This window comes from Arachis duranensis, chromosome 1 (assembly GCF_000817695.3).
Source record: "Arachis duranensis cultivar V14167 chromosome 1, aradu.V14167.gnm2.J7QH, whole genome shotgun sequence".
Lineage (NCBI taxonomy): Eukaryota > Viridiplantae > Streptophyta > Magnoliopsida > Fabales > Fabaceae > Arachis > Arachis duranensis.
This window is the reverse complement of record NC_029772.3, coordinates 77,982,901-78,006,453: the sequence shown is the minus strand read 5'-3', so window position 1 is coordinate 78,006,453 and position 23,553 is coordinate 77,982,901. Positions and strand designations below refer to the sequence as shown.

The window sequence follows — 23,553 nt, the reverse complement described above, 5'->3', positions numbered from 1 at the left end:
TATCACAGTTGGGCCATTCGCCTTTTCCACTGATTTTGTAGTGCTGGAAATGGAGGAGCACAAGAGTGCAACTCTCATTCTAGGAAGACCTAGGAAGACCTTTCCTAGCAACTGGACGAACCCTCATTGACGTCCAAAAAAGGGAAGTAACCCTGAGAGTCAATGAGGATGATTTTAGGCTGAATGCTAATGAAGCAATGAAGCACCCAGACACATCAAGAGACTGCATGCGTGTTGATATTATTGATTCCCTGGTACAGGAGATCAATATGGCTGAGAGTCTCTAATCAGAGCTAGAGGATATCTTTAAAGATGTTCAGCCTGATCTGGAGGAATTAGAGGAAATACAAAAACCTCTGAAAATTCCTCAGGAAGAGGAGAGACCTCCTAAACCCGAGCTCAAACCACTACCACCATCCTAAAATATGCATTTCTGGGAGAAGGTGAAACTTTTCCTGTAATCATAAGCTCTACCTTAGAGCCACAGGAAGAGAAAGCACTAATTCAGGTGCTAAGGACACACAAGATAGCTCTTGGGTGGTCCATTAGTGATCTCAATGGCATTAGCCCATCCATATGTATGCACAAGATCCTACTGGAGGATAATGCCAAACCAGTGGTTCAACCACAAAGGCGGCTGAATCCGGCCATGAAGGAGGTGGTGCAGAAAGAGGTCACTAAATTACTAGAGGCTGGGATTATTTATCCCATTTCTGATAGCCCTTGGGTGAGCCCTGTCCAAGTTGTACCCAAAAAGGGAGGCATGACAATGGTTCATAATGAAAAAAATGAACTAGTTCCTACAAGAACAGTTACAGGGTGGCATATGTGTATTGACTGCAGAAGACTCAATACAACCACCAGAAAGGATCATTTTCCTTTACCCATCATAGACCAAATGCTAGAAAGGCTAGCAGGTCATGACTATTACTGCTTTCTGGATGGCTACTCAGGCTACAACCAGATTGCAGCAGATCCCCAAGATCAAGAGAAAACAACATTCACATGTCTGTCTGGAATATTTGCCTACAGAACGATGCCATTTGGTCTGTGTAATCACCAGCAACCTTTCAGAGATGCATGCTCTCTATTTTCTCTGATATGGTGGAAAATTTTCTGGAAGTCTTCATGGACGACTTCTCAGTATTTGGAGATTCATTCAGCTCCTATCTTGATCATCTAACACTTGTTCTGAAAAGGTGCCAAGAGACCAACCTGGTTTTAAACTGGGAGAAATGTCACTTTATGGAGACGGCCCATGAGGTCTTCCTCATTGGGATTCACGTCCTCCCCTTCCTCTCTAGGTTCGGCCATTTTGATTATGTTATTGGCCTTGCACTCTCTTTTTGGATTCTCTTCAGTATTGCTTGGGAGAGTACTAGGAGGAGTTTCAGTGATTTTCTTACTCAGCTGGCCCACTTGTGCCTCCAAATTTCTAATGGAGGACCTTATTTCACTCATGAAACATAAAGTGGCCTTAGACAGATCAGAGACTATATTTGCTAAGGTAGAGGGACTCTGCTTAGAATTCTCTGTCTATTGCTGAGAAGATGATGGAAAAGGCTTGCTATTGCTGAGCCTGTTTCTTCCACCATTTTTAAAGCCTTGTTGAGGCTTTTGTTGATCCTTCCATGAGAAATTTGGATGATTTCTCCATGAGGAATTATAGGTGTTTCCATAAGGTTCACCCATGTAATTTACCTCTGCTATTGCAGGGTTCTCAGGATCATAAGCTTCTTCTTCAGAAGATGCCTCTTTAGTACTGTTGGATGCATTTTGCCATCCATTCAGACTTTGAAAAATCATGTTGACTTGCTGAGTCAATATTTTGTTCTGAACTAATATGGCATTCAGAGCATCAATTTCAAGAACTCCCTTCCTCTGAGGCGTCCCATTACTCACAGAATTCCTCTCAAAAGTGTACATGAAATGGTTATTTGCAACCATGTCAATGAATTCTTGAGCTTCTGCAGGCGTTCTCTTTAGGTGAATGGATCCACCTGCAGAATGGTCCAGTGACATCTTAGAGAACTCAGATAGACCATAATAGAATATATCCAAAATGGTCAACTCTGAAAGCATGTCAGAAGGACACCTTTTGGTCATCTTCTTGTATCTTTCCCAAGCTTCATAGAGGGATTCACCATCTTTTTGTTTGAAGGTCTAAACATCCACTCTAAGCTTGCTTAGCTTTTGAGGAGGAAAGAACTTAGCCAAGAAGGCCATGACCAGCTTATCCCAGGAGTCCAGGCTATCTTTAGGTTGTGAGTCCAACCATGTTCTAGCTCTGTCTATTACATTAAAAGGGAAAAGCATGAGCCTGTAGACTTCAGGATCTACTCCATTTGTCTTAACAGTCTCACAGATCTACAAGAACTCAGTTAAAAATTGATAGGGATCCTCTGATGAAACTCCATGGAACTTGCAGTTCTGTTGCATTAGAGTAACTAGTTAAGGTTTTAGCTCAAAATTGTTTGTTCCAATGGCAGGGATTGAAATGCTTCTTCCATCAAACTTGGAAGTAGGTGTAGTATAATCACCAAGCATCCTTCTTGCATTATTATTTTCGGCTGCCATCTCCTCTTTCTTTTCAAAAATTTCTATAAGGTTGTCTCTGGAATGTTGTAATTTAGCTTCTCTAGTTTCCTCTGCAGAGTCCTTTCAGGTTCAGGATCAGCTTCAAGAAGAATATTCTTGTCATTGCTCCTGCTCATATGAAAAAGAAGGGAACAGAAAATAATAATAGGGATTCTCTTTACCACAGTAGAGAGATTCCTTTATGTTAGTAGAAGAATAAAAGAATATAAGAAGAAAAAGGTAAGAATCCAAACACAAGGGGGAAGAGTGAGTTTGAATTCTTGAGTAGAAGAGAGGTGTTAGTAGATAAATAAATAGATAGAAGAAGATGAGAGAGAGAGAGGAGTTTTCGAAAACTATTTTTGAAAACAGGTTAGTGATTTTCGAAAATTAAGAGAAGAAATAAAATTAAATTTAAAATTTGAAATAATTAAATAATTAAAAGAATTTTGAAAAAGAGGGAGATAATTTTCGAAATTTAGAGAGAAGAAAGTAGTTAGGTGGTTTTGAAAAAGATAAGAAACAAAAAAATCAATTAGTTAGTTGAAAAAGATTTGAAAATCAATTTTGAAAAGATAAGAAGTTAGGAAAGATATTTTGAAAAAGATTTGATTTTTAAAATTGAAATTAATTACTTGACTAACAAGAAACTAAAAGATATGATTCTAGAATTTAAAGATTGAACCTTTCTTAACAAGAAAGTAACAAACTTCAAATTTTTGAATCAATCACATTAATTGTTAGTAAAGTTTTCGAAAATCATGAAATAAAGATAAGAAAAAGATTTTGAAAAATAATTTTAAATTTTCAAAAATCATAAAAGAAAAATGAAAAAGATTTATTTTTGAAAAAGTTTTGAAAAGATAGGATTTTTAAAATTGAAAATTTGACTTGACTTATAAGAAATGGCTAAGTTTTAAAATTTTTTGACTAAGTCAACTCAAATTTTTTAAAATTTGAGAGAAATAAGGAAAATATATTTTTTATTTTTGAATTTTTAATGATGAGAGAGAAAAACACAAAAATGACCTAAAACATGAAAAGTTTGGATCAAAACCAATGATGCATGCAAGAACACTTTGAATGTCAAGATGAACACCAAGAACACTTTGAAGATCAAGATGAACATCAAGATTTATTTATGAAAAATTTTCAAGAAAAGAAAAACATGCAAGACACCAAACTTAGAAATTTTTAATGCGTAGACACTATGAATGCAAAAATGCATATGAAAAACAACAAAAGACACTAAACAAGAAAACATAAAGATCAAACAAGAGGACTTATCAAGAACAACTTGAAGATCATGAAGAACACCATGCATGAAATTTTCGAAAAATGCATAAAATTTTAAAAACATGCAATTGACACCAAACTTAAAAATTGACTCAAGATTCAAACAAGAAACACAAAATATTTTTGGTTTTTATGATTTTATAAAAAAAATTTGAAAATAATCTTGAGAAAAACGAGAAAAAAGAAAAAAAATTTGAAAGATTTTTGAAAACTTTTTGAAAAGAAAATTACCTAATCTAAGCAACAAGATGAACCGTCAATTGTCCAAACTCAAACAATCCCCGGCAACGGCGCCAAAAACTTGGTGCACGAAATTGTGATCATCAACAATGGCGCCAAAAACTTGGTAGCGCTCTCCAACGTGAATCACACTTTGTCACAACTTCGCACAACTAACCAGCAAGTGCATTGGGTCGTCCAAGTAATAAACCTTACATGAGTAAGGATCGATCCCACGGAGATTGTTGGTATGAAGCAAGCTATGGTCATCTTGTAAATCTCAGTTAGGCAAATTATAATGGTTATAAAGGTTTTCGAAATTAATAATAAATAAACATAAAAATAAAGATAGAGATACTTATGTAAATCATTGGTGGGAATTTCAGATAAGTGTCTGGAGATGCTTTGTCCCTGTTGAATCTCTGCTTTCCTACTACCTTCCTTCAATCCTTCATACTCCTTTCCATGGCAAGCTGTATGTAGGGCATCACCGTTGTCAATGGCTACTTCCCATCCTCTCAGTGAAAATGGTCCAAATACTCTGTCACAGCACGGCTAATCATCTGTCGGTTCTCGATCATGTCGGAATAGAATCCATTGATTCTTTTACGTCTGTCACTACGCCCAACAATCGCGAGTTTGAAGCTCGTCACAGTCATTCAATCCTTGAATCCTACTTGGAATACCACTGACAAGGTTTAGCCTTTCCGGATTCTCAAGAATGGCTGCCAATAATTCTAGCTTATACCACGAAGATTCTGGTTAAGGAATCCAAGAGATATTCACTCGTCCTAAGGTAGAACAGAAGTGGTTGTCAGTCACGCGTTCATAGGTGAGAATGATGATGAGTGTCACAGATCATTGATGCGTGAGCATCTTGTCTATCTTTTCCTAGTGAATTTATATCTAATTTGTTGAGTTTAATTAAGAAGAAACCAAAGAGATAACCAGCGAAGACCGACGCGGACCCATGGCTCACGCGACCGCGCGGAATGGAGAAATTGCAATGACGCGATTGCGTGCCTGACGCGAACGCGTGGACTGGAATCTACACAAATGACGCGAGCGCGTGGACGACGCAGACGCATCACATGCGCGATCTGCAAAAATACAAATGACGCTGGTGGCAAATTCTGGGCTGTTTTAACCCAGTTTCCAGTCCAGAAAACACAGATTAAAAGTTTCAGAATGGACAAATCAAGTGGTCCCCACCCATCAACTGAAAATCTGTTAATTAATTCAAATTTAAATTCAAATCTTATCTTTTAGGAAAAGATATTATTTTTATTTTTAGATAATTAGATTTTAAATTAATTAGGATTAGTTATAAAAAAGGGAGACTTCTCTTCTATTAGGGACATTACATTAGAGGGATTCCATTAGGGAATTCTATACAAATTTACATTCTACATTAGCATTCTACATTAGGACATTACATTCTACATTAGCAACTAAACCTCCACTGTTAAGGTTAGGAGCTCTGTCTATTTGTATGGATTGATTTTATTACTTTTTCTATTTTAATTTATGTTTTGGATTTATATTTAAGAATTGTTTTCGTTTTTTATCTTATGAATTTGGGTGGAACGGAAGTATGACCCTCTTTCTATTTGAGTTCTTGTATAACTTGGAAAAGCTCTATACTTGAACAACAGCTTGAAAACATATTCTCTTAAATTCTAATTATCTGGATTTAATAGGATATATGACATATAATCCTTTTATTCTTTGGGTAATTAGAGTTTTTGTGGCATGCAAACTGGAATTTGATCATGTACCCTTTAATTAGAATTAATTGACCAAGGAATTGGCAGTTAATGAATTTTAGAGGAGACTAGGAAGGTCTAAGGAATTAGGCTCTAGTCACATATAGTTTGCCATAAATTAAATCCTACATAATTAAAATAGTTAGTAAGAAAATAAATCCGGAAAAATAGATAACTCTGAAGCCTTAACTGTTTATCCATATTTTATTTTTATTGTCTATACTTTTGATATTTTGAATTCGAACTTAAACCTTTTGAACATCTCAAAACCAATTTATGCTTGCCTAACTAAGCCAATCAATCAATCATTGTTGCTTGATCCATCAATCCTCATGGGATCGACCCTTACTCACGTAAGGTATTACTTGGTACGACCCGGTGCACTTGCCGGTTTGTAAGTGTGGGTTATAAAATACCGCACCAATCATCACATTCATCATGTTGAAGTGCAACGAATATCTTAGAATAAGAATAAGCTGAATTGAATAGAAAATAGTAGTAATTGCATTTAAACTCGAGGTACAGTAGAGCTCCACACCCTTAATCTATGGTGTGTAAAAACTCTACCGTTGAAAATACATAAGTGATAGTGGTCCAGGCATGGCCGATGGCCAGCCCCCATAAACGTGATCAAAGGATCATAAGGTAATCCAAAAATAATCCAAAGATGTCTAATACAATAGTAAAATGTCCTATTTATACTAGACTAGTTACTAGGGGCCCACTTTGGTGTGTGCTTGGGCTGAGCTTGAGCTTTACACGGGCAGAGGCTTCTCTTGGAGTTAAACGCCAAATTGTAACGTGTTTTTGGCGTTTAACTCTGGTTTGTGACGTGTTTCTGGCGTTTTACTCCAGAATGCAGCGTGGATCTTGCGTTGAATGCCAGTTTGTGTCATCTATTCTCGAATAAAGTTTGAACTATTATATATTGCTGGAAAGCTCTGGATGTCTACTTTCCAACGCCGTTTAGAGCGCGCCATTTAGAGTTCTGTAGGTCTAGAAAATCTATTTTGAGTGTAGGGAGGTCAGAATCCAACAGCATCAGCAGTCCTATGTCAGCCTCCTATCAGACTTTTGCTCAGGTCCCTCAATTTTTGCCAGAAAATACCTAAAATCACAAAAAAAATACACAAACTCATAGTAAAGTCCAGAAATGTGAATTTTGCATAAAAACTAATAAAAAAAATCCCTAAAAGTAGCTAGATCCTACTAAAAACTACCTAAAAACAATGCCAAAAAGCGTATAAATTATCCACTCATCAGCTGGTCACAGCGCCTATCATTTCTGCACCGGACTGGACATTACCATTTGAACTAATGTGTGATGCCAGTGACCATACTATTGGTGCAGTATTGGGACAGAGGCACGACAAGCTTTTGCACGTCATTTACTACGCTAGCCGTGTTCTAAATGACGCGCAGAAAAATTACACAACCACAGAAAAGGAATTGATTACAGTGGTTTATGCCATTGAAAAGTTCATATCCTATTTGGTAGGATCAAAAATGATTGTGTACACTGACCATGCTGCTCTTAAATATCTACTTACAAAGCAGGATTCAAAGCTGAGGCTCATAAGATGGGTGTTGCTTCTGCAAGAGTTTGATATAGAAATAAGAGATAGAAAAGGGACAAAGAATCAAGTAGCAGATCACTTGTCCCGTATAGAACCAGTAGAAGGGATGTCTCTACCCCTCACTGAGAGCAAACTGCTTTCTAATACAAAGTACTACTTGTGGGATGAACCATATCTCTTCAAGAGATGCGCAGAAGGACTAATCCGTAGGTGCATGCCTAGAGAAGAGGTGCAGAAGATCTTATGGCATTGCCATGGATCCCAATATGGAGTACATTTCGGAGGTAAGCGAACAGCCACCAAAGTCCTCCAATGTGGCTTCTACTGGCCTACAATCTATAGGGACTCCCGAGAGTTTGTACGTAACTGTGATAGTTGCCAGCGAGCTGGTAATCTGCCTCATGGTTATGCCATGCCTCAACAAGGGATCCTAGAGATTGAGTTGTTTGATGTATGGGGTATTGACTTCGTGGGTCCTTTCCCACCATCATACTCAAACACTTACATTCTGGTGGCAGTAGACTATGTATCTAAATGGGTGGTGGCAATTGCAACACCCACTAACAATACTAAGACAGTACTAAAGTTCCTCCAGAAATATATCTTTAGCAGATTTGGTGTCCCTAGAGCACTGATCAGTGATGGAGGCACTCATTTCTGCAGTAAATAGCTTTATACTGCCATGGTTCGATATGGAATTAGTCACAAGGTGGGAACTTCATATCATCCACAGACCAATGGGCAAGCTAAAGTCTCTAATAGAAAACTAAAAAGAATCCTGGAACGGACTGTAATTGCCCGTAGAAAGGATTGGGCAAAGAGCTTGGATGGTGCTCTATGGGCATACAGAACAACATTCAAGACTCCTATAGGAACCTCTCCATACCAGCTTGTGTATGGGAAGGCCTATCACCTGCCTGTGGAACTGGAGCATAAAGCCTACTGGGTAACTAGATTCCTAAACCTTGATGCCAAATTAGCTGGAGAGAAAAGATTGCTTCAACTGAATGAGCTAGAGGAATTCAGACTCAATGCTTTTGAAAATGCCAAAATTTACAAGGAAAAAGCAAAGAGATGGCATGATAAGAACCTGTCATCCAGAGTCTTTGAGCCAGGACAAAAGGTTCTGCTGTTTAACTCTAGGCCCAACCTATTCCCTGGGAAACTAAAATCCTGGTGGGGAGGACCATATGTGATTACAGGCGTGTCACCATATGGATATGTAGAGCTTCAGGATATTGATTCTTACAAAAAGTTCATTGTTAATGGACAGAGAGTCAAACATTATCTTAAAAGCAATTTTGAGTAAGAATGCTCAAAACTGAGACTAGATTAAAGCTTAGTGTTCATACCCTGGGTCGAGCTATCCGACCCGGGATGTTCTACCGACAAAGCGACCGACCTCTTCAGGTCAGGACAATCCGACCTCTTGTCAAAGAGCTCGGCCAAACTACCAGGAAAGCCCAATAAAGGGCCCAAATAGAGGAACACGACCTGAATCCAAGGGCAGCCCAAGTCTATAAAGGTAAAGGCGGTTCCCTTAAAGATAAGATAACCTCGCTCAAAGATAAAGATAAGATAAGATAACTAACCTATCTTATCTAAGGAAGGTCTCTCTACACTGTTATAAATACAGTGGAGCACCCAGGTATAACTCATACTCTGATTCTACTAAAAACCTATTTAATACCCTTGCTAACTTAAGCATCGGAGTCCCTTGCAGGTACCACCACCCTCCGGTGACAAAGGATCAGCAGCACCGCCAGATCCAACAGGTCGCACACAACAGCTCCGACCAGTACAGAAGATCTCATCCGAGATCGACCTACAATTTCAGGTAACCCTCGGAACATTGGCGCCATTGCCGGGGACCCTGGAAGTCATCCCATCATCATGGCGGACGACCATGACAACGACCACACTTCAGATCTAGAAGATAGAACACCGCACAAAAAGATACTTCCCAACTTAACAACAAGAAGAACTCTCCAAACGCGGGAGCCATGGATGCACTTCAAGACCGTTTAAAACAACTTGAAGAAGAAGCCCTATGTCAATGAGAGGCCGAGAAAGGCCTACAGAGGGAAATAAGGCGACGCCGGGAATTGGAGGACAAACTCCTAAAACTTGAAGCCGATGTTAAAACTAAAGCTAACCGATCCTCTCCTGAGGATAGCTCTCGCAGGGAACAAGATCCGTTCACTAAGGAGATAATGAAGACCAAAATCCCAAAAGACTTTAAACTCCCGGATATGACCTTATACGATGGCACTACAGATCCTGGCCATTATCTCAGCAATTTCAGAAGTAGAATGTACCTCACAGATGCCTCAGATGCAGTTTGTTGCAAAGCCTTTCTGACCATTTTGACGAAAACAGCAATTAGATGGTTCGACAATCTACCGCCTAGGTCCATCTTGAGTTTCAACGACTTGGCCAAAAATTTTTTGGCCAGATTCTCTATCCAAAAAGACAAAGCTAAACACGCTCCAAGTCTATTAGGAATCAGGCAAGGAGAACGGGAAACCCTTCGCAACTACATGGAAAGATTCAACAAGACATGCCTGGACATACAGAACCTACCAACTGAGGCTGCCATTATGGGCCTCATCAATGTCTTGCGAGAAGGACCTTTTAGTCAATCTATATCAAAGAAATACTCCACATCTTTGAACGATGTGCAGGAATGAGTGGAGAAGTACATCAACATGGAGGAAAACTCCTGACTAGGAGAGACCTCGAAAGCCGGATTCGCCTCTCGGGATAAGGACAAAGATTCCATAAAGAAGGAAGATCAACATGGAGAGAAAATAAAAAAATACCACAATTACACCCCCCTTAGGGTGTCTCTTGTGGATGTTTATAGAGAAGTTTACAACACTGAAAAAAATACCCCCAGCTCGGCCACTCAAAGGCAAAAAAGGAGGAGGAAATCGAGCTGAATATTGTGAATACCATCGGATCCGTAGGCATTCCACCAACAAGTGTTTCGATTTAAAGAATGTCATAGGAAAACTAGTAAGAGAAGGAAAGCTAGATTGATATTTGGCCACCCGTGACGACGATCAAAGAAAAAGAAAAAGAGCAGAAGATGTTGGACAAACCGAGCGATCACCTCATACACCAGAAAGACACGTCCACATGATACACGGCAGATTCGCCGGAGGAGGAATCTCCAAATCATCTCACAAAAGACACCTCAAAGACGTGTATCATGTCGAAGGGAAGAAGGAAGCACTCGATATCCCCGTGATTACTTTCACCAAAGAAGACGCATCCGGCATCACATCAGGACATGACGATCCTATGGTCATCACTATTATACTGGCAAACATAAATCTCCACCACACGCTGATAGACCAGGGGAGCTCTGCTGATATCTTATTTAAAACTACCTTCGACAAACTTGGCTTGGAAGAAAAAGAACTCAGGGCTTATTCGGACAGCCTGTTCGGACTAGGAGATACCCCGGTTCAACCGATAGGATACATCTCGCTACACATAACTTTCAGAAAAGGACGCTAGTCAAGAACGCTCAAAATAGATTACATCGTAGTAGACGTAAATTCAGCCTACAATGCCCTAATAGGTCGAACAATGTTGAATAAGCTCGGTGCCATAGTCTCAACCCCACATCTATGCATGAAGTTCCCAACGGTAGGGGGGATAGCTATGATAAAAGCAGGTCAGAAGATGGCGCGCCGCTGTTACAACGAAAGTCTAAACCTCAGAGGCAGAGGAGAAGAATTTCACACAATCAAACTCGGTGGAATTCAGAGGCGGGAAAAACTCCGCCCACAACCTGAAGGTGAAGTAGAGAAAATCCAGATCGGGGATACCCCGGACCAAACGACCAATATCAGCACACTCCTAAAAGGAGCCATAAAAGAAGCACTCATACAATTTCTACGAGAAAACATCGACCTCTTTAATGTGCCAGGCATAGATCCTAAGTTAATGTGCCTCAAGTTAGCAGTCTACCCAGGATCTCGGCCGGTGCAACAGAGGCATAGAAAGCTGGGACCAGAACGCTCTCAAGCTGTGAAAGAACAGGTACAAGCTCTACTGGAGGCAGGTTTCATAAGAGAATTCAAATACCCACTATGGCTTGCTAACGTCGTCTTGGTGAAAAAATCAAACGGGAAGTGGCAAATGTGCACTGACTACACCGATCTCAACAAAGTCTGTCCAAAAGATCCTTATCCACTCCCAAGCATCGACGCACAGGTCGATGCCTCCTCCGGATATAAATACCTCTCCTTTATGGATGCATACTCGGGATACAACCAAATCCCAATGTACCCACCCGACCAAGAAAGAACCTCATTCTTAACCCCAAAGGCAAACTACTGCTACATTGTCATGCCCTTCAGTCTTAAAAATGCGGGAGCTACTTATCAAAGGTTAATGAATAAAGTTTTTTCGGATCACATCGGAAAAATTATGGAAGCCTACGTGGACGACATGCTAGTAAAGACACGAAACGAAGAGATGTTATTATCCGATTTGACCCAAGTATTCGACACTATAAGACGGCATGGTATGCGACTCAATCCCGCAAAATGCACCTTCGCAATAGAAGCCGGTAAATTCTTGGGTTTTATGATCACACAGAGAGGAATCGAGGCAAACCCGGGTAAATGCCGGGCCATACTCGATATGAAAAGTTCGACTTGTGTCAAAGAGGTACAACAACTCAACGGGAGGTTGGCAGCCTTGTCCAGATTCCTGGCCGGATCGGCAATAAGATCTCTCCCCTTCTATGCCACTCTAAGGAAGGGAAAGGAGTTTGAATGGACAGCAGAGTGCGAGCAAGCCTTCCAAGATTTCAAAAAATTCCTGGGACAGCCACCTATACTATCTCGACCCCGGGAAGGAGAAACACTCATAATGCACCTCGCGGTCGGAAGTCAGGTGGTAGCCTCAGCACTAGTCCGAGAAGTCGACAGCGGGCAACAACCCGTATACTTCATTAGCAACGCATTACAAGGATCTGAGCTTAACCACCGGAAAATAGAAAGGTTCGCTTACGCTCTCATACTAATATCCTAACGAATTTGCCCATACTTCCAGGCCCATACCATTAAAATTCGGACCAACCAGCCCATAAAAGGGATCTTACAGAAAACAGACCTGGCGGGCAGACTCTTGCAATGGGCAGTCGAGTTGTCCGAATTTGATCTTCAATACGAAGCTCGGACGGCCAATAAATCACAATACCTGGCCGACTTCGTCACGGAATTCACGGACACACCGGAAATCCCCACAGAATGGAACCTCTACGTTGACGGTTCCTCAAATAAAACGGAAAGCAGCACGGGTGTGATAATTAAAAGCAACCAGGGAACCCAAATTGAGCTCTCCCTCAGATTCGGGTTCCCTGCGTCAAACAACCAAGCGGAATATGAGGCATTACTAGCTGGTTTGAAGCTGCTTAGGGAGGTTGGAGCTCAAAAGCTTATCATCTTCAGCGACTCACAAGTAGTTACTTCACAAATAGCAGGAAGCTACCAAGCCAAAGACCCCATCATGAAAAAGTACTTGGACAAAGCCAGAGAACAGCTCAGACAATTCGGAGAATATGAGGTCCATCACATATCCCGAGAACAGAATGCCGGAGCCGACGCACTCTCAAAACTAGCCAGCACCAAACCAGGGGGCAATAACAGAAGCCTTATCCAAAAAAATCTACAAAATCTATTAATCTCAGAAGAAGAAAAAATCCTGGCCATAACAGGTCACGACCAAGGATGGATGACTCTCATAATTAACTACCTCAAAATAAAAGCACTCCCCAGAAAGGAAAAGGAGGCAAAGAGGTTGAAACGGGAGGCATAATATTATACTATCATAAATAATACTCTATACAAATCAGGAATTTCAATACCACTGCTAAAATGCGTGCCGACTTCCAACACAAAGGAAGTCCTAGAAGAAGTACATAGTGGCATTTGTGGCAATCACCTCGGAGCACAGGCACTCGCCAAAAAAGTACTTCGGGCAGGATTTTATTGGCCAACTCTACAAAAGGAAGCCATCGAATTTGTAAAGACATGTCCATCACGTTAGAAACATGCCAACTTTCACATCGCCCCACCAGAGGAACTCATCAGCATGACCTCACCTTGGCCATTCGCAAAATGGGGACTCGATCTTCTCGAACCCTTTCCTCAAGGATCGGGACAAGTCAAATTCCTCATAGTGGGAATAGACTACTTCACAAAGTGGATTGAGGCAGAACCCTAGCTAACGCCACTACTCAAAGAAGTCAAAAATTCCTATATAGAAACATCATCACAAGGTTTGGGGTTCCGTATTCCATCACCACAGACAATGGTACTCAGTTCATAGATGCAGGCTTTAGAAAGCTAGCGGCCGACCTGAATATAAGACAACAATTCACCTCTATTGAACATGCCCAAGCCAATGGACAAGCTGAAGCTGCCAACAAAGTCATACTGGCTGGGCTGAAGTGGAGGTTATAGGATGCAAAGGGAGCCTGCCCCGAAGAGCTCCCACAGGTCTTATGGGTATACCGAACAATGCCACATTCCACCACAAAGGAATCACCCTTCCAATTAGCATATGGAATGGAGGCAATGATCCCAGTAGAGATTAAAGAAAGGTCGCCCAGAGTGATCCACTATAGCGAAGAAGCCAACTCCCAACTTCAAAGGAAAAAGCTCGACCTACTTTCGGAAGTCTGAGAAAGAGCTCAGATAAGGGAAGAGGCATTAAAATGACGAATGGCTTCCAGATACAATCAAAAGGTAATACAGCGGGCCTTTTCTGAGGACGACCTCATTCTAATCCGAAGGGACATTGGAACAACTTGTCCTGGAGAAGGAAAGCTGGCAGCAAACTGGAAAGGACCCTACCGGGTCATAGAAGTGCTGGGAAAAGGCTACTACAGGCTTTCCGAACTCGACGGATGAGAGCTTCTTAGGTCATAGAAGGTACTATAGTTAGGGATGATAAAGGACCTTAGGACAAGGCGCACTTTTTTTCCTGAAAAGGTTTTTTAATGGGGCACCAAACCAAGATCTACAAATCACCCGACTTAGGGAATTAACCCCCCGCATGTATATATTTGCATTCTTTTTTAATAAAATATGTTTAGATCTTCAACAAATGCTCAAGCCGCATTACTCTGAAACATTCATCGTCCGATTATAAAGCTACAAATCGACAGAAAGTGAAAATCAAATTCACTGCGCGATCGCAATAAAGACCAAAGATGAAAACCAAATTCATTAAAAGGTTGACCAAATGAGGGTTAAAACCCAATCTCTACAAAATCGGCAAAGGTGAAAACAGAATAATGCAAGAAGTTATAGAAAGTGATCCATAGAAAGGACCTGACGAGGTCCTAATAAAACGGATTGCTATAAAATAACTTAAAGACTGGCCGGCATAAAGAAGTCGGACCAGCCACGATAACTAAAGTTATAAGTAAAGCCCTGGAAAGAGGTCTGGCCAACCCTATAAAGGAGGATTACTATAACTTAGAAGAGCCCGACATGAGGAAGTCGGACTCCCACGACCAAGTTACAAAGATAATCCCTGAAAGAGACCTGAACAAGGTCCAAAAAAGAGGATTACCAAGTAACTCGACAGGGCCCGACATGACGAAGTCGGCCCAAAATACCAAGTTACAAAGATAATCCCTGAAAGAGACCTGAACAAGGTCCAAGAAAGAAGATTACCAAGTAACTCGACAGGGCCCGACATGACGAAGTCGGCCCAAAATACCAAGTTACAAAGATAATCCCTGAAAGAGACCTAAACAAGGTCCAAGAAAGAGGATTACCAAGTAACTCGACAGGGCCCGACATGACGAAGTCGGCCCAAAATATAAAGCTACAAAGATAATCCCTGAAAGAGACCTAAACGAGGTCCAAGAAAGAGGATTACCAAGTAACTCGACAAGGTCCGACATGACGATGTCGGCCCAAAGTATATCAGTTATAAAAGTAATCCCTAAAAAGATATCTGAACAAGGTCCAAGAAAGAGGATTACAAAATAACTTAGGAGGACTCGACATGGTAAAGTCGACCCAAAACATAAAGCTACCGCTGAAAGAGACCTCAGTGAAGTCCAAAAAAAGAGGGTTACAAACAACAACTCGGACAAAAGCTGAGTTGAAGAAATCGGCAACCTCAGCATTATAATTCCTAACGAAGACCTGAACAAAGTTTAAATAAAATATATTGCATCAGGCAAAGGAATCAAGCCGATCATGTCAGACAAAGTTCCAACACTCTCAAAGCCTACGAAGATACCAAGAAAAGTGCAAATAGACATGATATAAAAACACAAAGTTTTAATAATAGCCAGCTTCAGAGGCCACCAAGTTCAACCCACAAAGCCTAGAAACTACTTTGTTTATCAAAATAAAGTTGCTGGACTAGCAACTAGAAAAGTATCAGAAGTCAGCAAAATAAAGAGTTCAAAAGCCCATAAGTCAGGCTATCTACACAAGTAATTACAGAAATCAGTCAAACACCCGAAGGCTTCTCGGCCGCATCAGCGCGGGGTAAAGGAGGGCGAGTTTGAAGAGGCACTGCGTCCACTGTCCCATCATCCCGGTTCAATATCTGGCAATCAGGATCTAATTCGGGACTAGCAGGAGCTGAAGAAGCCAACACAACAGAAGCTTTGGTAACAAGCTCAGAGGGAGGCTCAACGTCGTCATCATCAGGATCATCGGGGACGATCTTGCCATCCCTCACGACATTATCAAAACTAAATAAAGCAAATTTGACCTCCGGGGCAAGAACTCGAACCTGCCCCTTCAGGTTCTCATAAGCAGCAGTTACGCTGCCTACAAGGTGACCCTGGAGCTCAGAATAATCAATCCGAGCCGATTCTAACTCTCCCCTGAGACGCATCACTTCTCGGTAAGTCGTGACATAGCTGTTTTTGTGCTTCAATGACGTATCCTCAGTTAACTGCACAAAAGCCGCCAAGGCAAGAGAGCTGGCCTTCTCCCCTTCTAGCTCCTTCTTTAGTTTAGTCACCTCCACTTCGAGCTCCTCCTTCAGACCCTTCATCCGATTATACTCTCGCTTAGCTTCCACCATAAAGGCTTTGGTAGCATGCAGAGGAAGATTTTGAGCAGTTCGATACAGAGGAGCTCCCATATGATCCATCTTAACGCTGCTTCGAGTTATAAAATCTAAGTGATGAAGGAAAGAACCATCATCCATGGAGAGGGCACCATAAGGGGCAATCTGCTGGTCGACAAAGCCAATAGGGTCAAAGTCTGGGGCATCCAGATTAAAAGGTTCAACGGTTTGAGGTCTTTTTGGAGGAGGGACGGCCGAAGAAGAAACCGCAGCAGCAGGGGAAGATTGTGGAGGATCCACTAAACAAACTAGAGGAGTAGGGATCATCCTCCTTGGACCAGGAGAACTCGGCATAGACGGCTTCAACGGGACCTGAGAGGACCCTTCCCCATCCATCCGGGCCGAGGTTTTTTGAGCTGCAGTAGCTTTTCTTGCCTTTTTGAAGGCCTTCGTTGCATCATTATTCTTGGCCATCTCTGAAAAAATGAAAAACAACAGTTTTACAAACGGGAAAAAAGGGAGAAAAGCAAAAACAAGAAATAGTATATATCAAGTAATACCCAATACATCTCGGACAAGAGAGGGGTTTCCCAAATATTTTTTGGTATCCAAATGAGGAGGTTCCCCCCAAAGATCCTCCAAATCCGTCACAAAGGCATGTTCGATCTCATCAAGCATTTCCCACGTATATCGGGATACTACTACATTCTGCTGCTAATGTAAAGGGAATGATGGCTCCCCATTCGCTTCTAGAAAAAAGGGACGAGCTCCCTCAACAACTCGAACCTTGAAAAAATAATTCTTGAAGTCCCTAAAGGACTCGTCGTACATGGTAAAAACCTTATGTCCTTGTCCAGATCTAAAAGAAACCCATGAGGCTTTCTTTTTCGAAGAAATTTCGGGCTTAGTCAAAACAAACAAATAAAGGAAAAGAGTATGAGAAGGGGTAACATTCAATTCTTGACAAAGAAGTTGAAAAATCTTAATAAAGCCCCAGGAGTTTGGATGAAGCTGGGATGGAGCTACATTACATGACCACAACAAGTTGGTCTCAAACGAAGTAAAGGGAAAGGTGATGTCCAACTGGCTGAAGAAATGGCCATAAGCATAAAAGAAAAGGTGCTCCCCTTGGGTCAGGACAGGGAAGCAAACCCTCTCCTCGGAGTCAGGTGCCACCAACTCATAATTCTTCTCTTGATCTCTACTCTTATAGAGACGGTGATGTTTCCTAAGCTCCACACAGAATTCAGCATTGACCACAGAAACACACATCAAAATAAGGCAGTCCAACCAATCGGACATACCTTCAGGAACCTTAGAGGACGTCTATACAATATTTTTGCGAGAAGACATAGCCAACTAGTCCTACAAACAAGAAAAAGAAAGTGGATTACTAAAAAACATCTCGGACAAAATCAAAATAACTCAGCCAGCACAGTCCAACACAGCACAAACAACAAAAAGAAACCCCAGGACCCACACTAAAAAGGTCCAGGGGCATCTTTTGGAGGCAATCAGGGAACAAATATTCAGGAAAATCTACAAGGCTAACGTCCCAACAAAAAACTCGCAACAAAGACAAAGCGAAACCCTTTCTCAAAAAGCAACATCCCAAAAAGAGAAAAAAATTCATTACCACCAGAAGGTCATCAAGATAGCTACCTTCCAAATTCACAGTCTTAGCTTATCAACAAAACAAAAAGCAAAACAACGCGAAGAAAATCAAATGAGCCACCAAAAGAAAAAGTTCTTCTATGGGATTCATCAGCAAGAAAGCTAATCAAACATGCGAGAAAAACATCAAAGGAGTAATCTTCCGAAAAGTAAGCAGGTTCATGCAGTCCACAAAAGAAGAAAAACAAGCAGTATGAACCCTAGAATACAGAGGGGTCATCTCAAAAAGCAAGAAAAAAACCCCCGAACAATAAAACGAAGCAGGCGCACAGTGATACAAAAAGGATCAAACTTTCCAGCGTGTATTTAAAAATCAAAGCTTTATAAAAAAATCGAAGGTAAAGCAACGAAAGAAATAAGGGAGTAGAAAGCATAACCAACCTGGAGAAAGGAGAAAAACTTGAATAGGCTGAAAGACGAAGCGATGAAAGGATGACTCCTCGAAGCAAAGCGTCAACAATTACCAAGCGACGTCACAAGAGAAACCCAAAAATGCAAGTTTTCAGACGAAAATAGAAGGAGAGAAGAAAAAAGGGGAAGTTACGGCAAAAAGCGAGAGAAGAGAAAACCGTTTCTTGAGAGTAAATTTCAAAATAAAGGCCAAAGGAAATGGAGCATCAAAAATCAATTAATGAGGGAATTAAAAACCCTCGGGCATTCCCAAGGCCAGAACACTAATGCAAAAGCGCGCGCTTTCAGAGGAAACGAAACGGAAATGTTCCGCATTCAAAAAGGAACTCTACAAAGATAAAATCGATGAAATGCTCGAGTTCGGTTTCACCCGAGAAGGATCGAACTCCTAAGACTAAAGACTCGACCTCAAAAGGAAGACCGAGCTCGAGCAGGGGCACTGTTCATACCCTGGGTCAAGCTATCCGACCCGGGATGTTCTATCGACAAAGCGACCGACCTCTTGTCAAAGAGCTCGGCCAAACTACCAGGAAAGCCCAATAAAGGGCCCAAACAGAGGAACACGACCCGAATCCAAGGGCAGCCCAAGTCTATAGAGGTAAAGGCAATTCCCTTAAAGATAAGATGACCTCGCTCAAAGATAAAGATAAGATAAGATAACTAACTTATCTTAACTAAGGAAGGTCTCTCTACACTGTTATAAATACACTGGAGCACCCAAGTATAACTCATACTCTATTTCTACTAAAAACCTACTTAATACACTGGTCTTTACTATGAGTTTGTGTTTTTTCTGTGATTTCAGGTATTTTCTGGCTGAAATTGAGGGACCTGAGCAAAAATCTGATTCAGAGGGTGATAGAAGACTGCTGATGCTGTTGGATTCTGACCTCCCTACACTCAAAGTGGTATTTTTGGAGCTACAGAAATCTTAATGGCGCGCTCTTAATTGCGTTGGAAAGTAGACATCCATGGCTTTCCAGCAATATATAATAGTCCATACTTTGCCCAAGTTTAGATGACGCAAACTGGTGTTTAACGCCAGCTTTCTGCCCTATTCTGGCGTCAAACGCTAGAAACAAGTTGCAAAGCAGAGTTAAACGCCAGAAACAGGTTAGAAACTAGCGTTTAACTCCAAGAATGGCCTATGCACGTCAAAGCTTCAATGCTCAGCCCCAGCACATACCAAGTGGGCCCCAGAAGTGGATTTCTGCATTATCTATCTTAGTTTACTCATTTTCTGTAAACCTAGGTTACTAGTTGAGTATATAAACTACTTTTAGAGATTTATTTTGTACCTCATGACATTTTTACATCCAAACTTGTACCTTTGACGGCATGAGTCTCTAAACCCCATTGTTGGGGGTGAGGAGCTCTGCAGTGTCTCGATGAATTAATGCAAGTATTTCTGTTTTCTATTCAATCTCGCTTGTTTCTATTCTAAGATGTTCATTCGCACTTCAACATAATGAATGTGATGATCCATGACACTCATCACCATTCTCAACATATGAACGCGTGCCTGACAACCACTTCTGTTCTACATTAAATTGAATGTTTATCTCTTGGGTTTCTGGCTCACGAATTTGACTGCCTCTCCTTACAACAGAGCATTCAATCCGTGAGTCCAGAGTCTTTGTGGTATAAGCTTTAACCAATGGGCAGCATTCCTGAGATCCGGAAAGTCTAAACTTTGTCTGTGGTATTCCGAGTAGGATCTGGGAGGGGATGTCTGTAACGAGTTTCAAACTCACGAACGTTGGGCGTAGTGACAGACACAAAAGGATCACTGGATCCTATTCCAACATTAGTGAGAACCAATAGATGATTAGCCATATTCATGGACCCTTTTTACTGAGAGGATGGCTGGTAGCCATTGACAACGGTGATCCACCAACATACAGCTTGCCATGGAAGGAGACATGCGTGCATGAAGAAGAAGACAGTAGGAAAGCAGAAATTCAAAGGACAGAGCATCTCCAACACTCCAACACATTCTCCATTACTGCGTAACAAATATTCCTTTCATGCTTTTTCACTTTTCACAATTAAAACTAAGAACCATATTGATATCCTGACTAAGAATAATAAGATAACCATAGCTTGCTCCAAGCTGGCAATCTCCGTGGGATCGAACCTTACTCACGTAAGGTATTACTTGGATGACCCAGTGCACTTGCTGGTTAGTTGTGCAGAATTACATAGTGTGAGTGTAATTTTCGTGCACCACAGAGGAACTTGAGCAAATACCCTCTTATGCTAAGTTCATGAAAGAGATCTTAAATCATAAGAAGGATTAGAGAGAAACTGAAAAAGTTTTCCTCATTGAAGAATGTACTGCAGTCATTCTGAAAAGCTTACCAGAGAAGCTTAAAGATCCCAGAAGCTTTATGATACCATGCACATTAAAGGATGCTTGTACCAAGACAGCTCTATGTGATCTTGGGGCAAGTATCAACCTAATACCTGCATCCACTATCGAAAAGCTTGGTTTGACTGATGAAGTTAAACCAACCCGGATATGCCTCCAACCCGGATATGCCTCCAACTTGCTTATGGCTCCATTAAGATTCCATCAGGCATAATTGAGGACATGATTGTCAAGGTTGGGCTATTTGCCTTTCCCACAGACTTTGTGGTACTGGAAATGGAGGAGCACAAGAGTATAACTATCATTCTAGGAAGACCTTTCCTAGCGACTGGACGAACCCTCATTGATGCCCAAAAAGGGGAGGTGACCTTGAGAGTCAATGAGGATGAGTTTAAGTTGAATGCTGTCAAAGCTATGCAGCATCCAAACACCTCAAAAGACTGCATGGGCGTTGATATTATTGACTCTTTGGTGGAAGAGGTCAATATGACTGAGAGTCTCGAATCAGAGCTATAGGACATTTTTAAAGATGTTCAGCCTGATCTGGAGGAACCAGAGAAAACAAAAAAACCTTTGAAGACTCCTCAGGAAGAGGAGAAGCCTCCTAAACCCGAGCTCAAACCACTACCACCATCCCTGAAATATGCATTTCTGGGAGAAGATGACACTTTTCCGGTAATCATAAGCTCTGCTTTAGAGCCACAGGAAGAGAAAGCACTAATTCATGTGCTAAGAACACACAAGACAGCTCTTGCGTGTTCTATAAGTGATCTTAAGGGCATTAGCCTAGCCAACTGCTTGCACAAGATCCTATTGGAGGATGATACTAAGCTAGTGGTTCAACCACAGAGGCGGCTAAATCCAGCCATGAAGGAGGTGGTGTAGAAAGAGGTCACTAAGTTACTAGAGGCTAGGATTATTTATCCTATTTCTGATAGCCCCTGGGTGAGCCCTGTCCAAGTTGTCCCCAAGAAGGGAGGCATGACAGTGGTTCATAATGAAAAGAATGAACTGGTTCCTACAAGAACAGTTACAGGGTGGTGTATGTGTATTGACTACAGAAGGCTCAATACAGCCACCAAGAAGGATCATTTTCCTTTACCATTCATAGACCAGATGCTAGAGAGACTAGCAGGTTATGAATACTACTGCTTTTTGGATGGCTATTCAGGTTACAACCAAATTACTATAGATCCGAAGGACCAAGAGTGTTCATACCCTGGGTCGAGTTGTCCGACCCAGGATGTTCTACAGACAAAGCGACCGACCTCTTCAGGTCAAGATAACCCGACCTCTTCTCAAAGAGCTCGGCCAAGACATAGGAAAGCCCAAACAGAGGGCCCAAATAGAGGAACACATCCCAAATCCAAGGGCAGCCCAAGCCCATAGAGATAAAGGCGGTTCCCTTAAAGATGACCTCACTTAAAGATAAGATAAATATAAGATAAGATAACTAACTTATCTTATCCACAGGAGGCCACATTTCACCATTATAAATACACTGGAGCACCCAGGTATAACTCATACTCTGATTCTACTCAATACCTGCTTAATACCCTTGCTAACTTAAGCATCGGAGTCCCTTACAGGTACCCCCCACCCTCCGGGGACGAAGGATCAGCACCACCACCAAGTCCAACAAGTCGGACACACCAGCTCCGGCTGCCGTGCACCTACCGGACACGTCGGCTCCGACCAACACAGAAGATCTCGTCCGAGATCGACCTACAGTTTCAGGTAACCCTCGGAACATTGGCGCCGTTGCCGGGGAACCTGGAAGTCATCCCATTAACATGGCGGATGACCATGACAACGACCACGATTCAGGTTTGGAAGACAAAATGCCGCATAAAAACGCGGACACAATACTCAAAGCTACTCCAGAAACCCATGGAGACAAAAATTCATCAAATCCAAGAGTAATAGAAACGCTTCAAAATCGATTGGAGCAACTTGAGAAAGAAGCCCAACATCAACGTGAAAAAGAACAAGATCTATGCCGGGAAATAAGGCGACGCCGAGAATTAGAAGATAAGCTCATAAAACTCGAAGCTGATCTCAAAACTAAAGCCACTCGACCATCCACAGAGGATAGTTCTCAGAAAGATCAAGATCTATTTACCAGAGAAATTATGAAGACCAAAATTCTAAAAGATTTCAAGCTTCCAGATATGACTCTATATGACGGCACCTCGGACCCCAACCATCATCTCAACAACTTCAGAAGTAGAATGTACCTCACTGATGCCTCAGATGCAGTTCGCTGCAAAGCCTTTCCAACAACTCTCACCAAGACAGCCATTAAATGGTTCAACAACCTACCTCCAAAATCCATCTCGAGTTTCGACGACCTGGCCAAGAAGTTCCTGGCTCGATTCTCCATACAAGAAGACAAAGCCAAACACGCACCTAGCCTACTAGGGATCAAGTAAGGAGATCGGGAGAGCCTTCACAACTACATGGAAAGATTCAACAAAACATGTATGGACATACAAAGTCTTCCAACAGAAGCTGCCATTATGGGCCTCATAAATGGCCTACGAGAAGGACCATTCAGCCAATCTATATCAAAGAGATACCCGACATCCTTAGA

General features: G+C 41.6%; 1 non-coding gene across 1 annotated transcript; it reads left to right on the top strand.

Annotated features, from left to right (window-relative positions):
* Nucleotides 1-2,076: 2,076 nt before the first annotated feature.
* On the top strand, nt 2,077-2,184 carry LOC127743175 (small nucleolar RNA R71). Its single transcript, XR_008004526.1, has one exon. It is a non-coding gene; the product is annotated as a small nucleolar RNA R71 (small nucleolar RNA).
* The last annotated feature ends 21,369 nt before the right edge of the window (nt 2,185-23,553 follow it).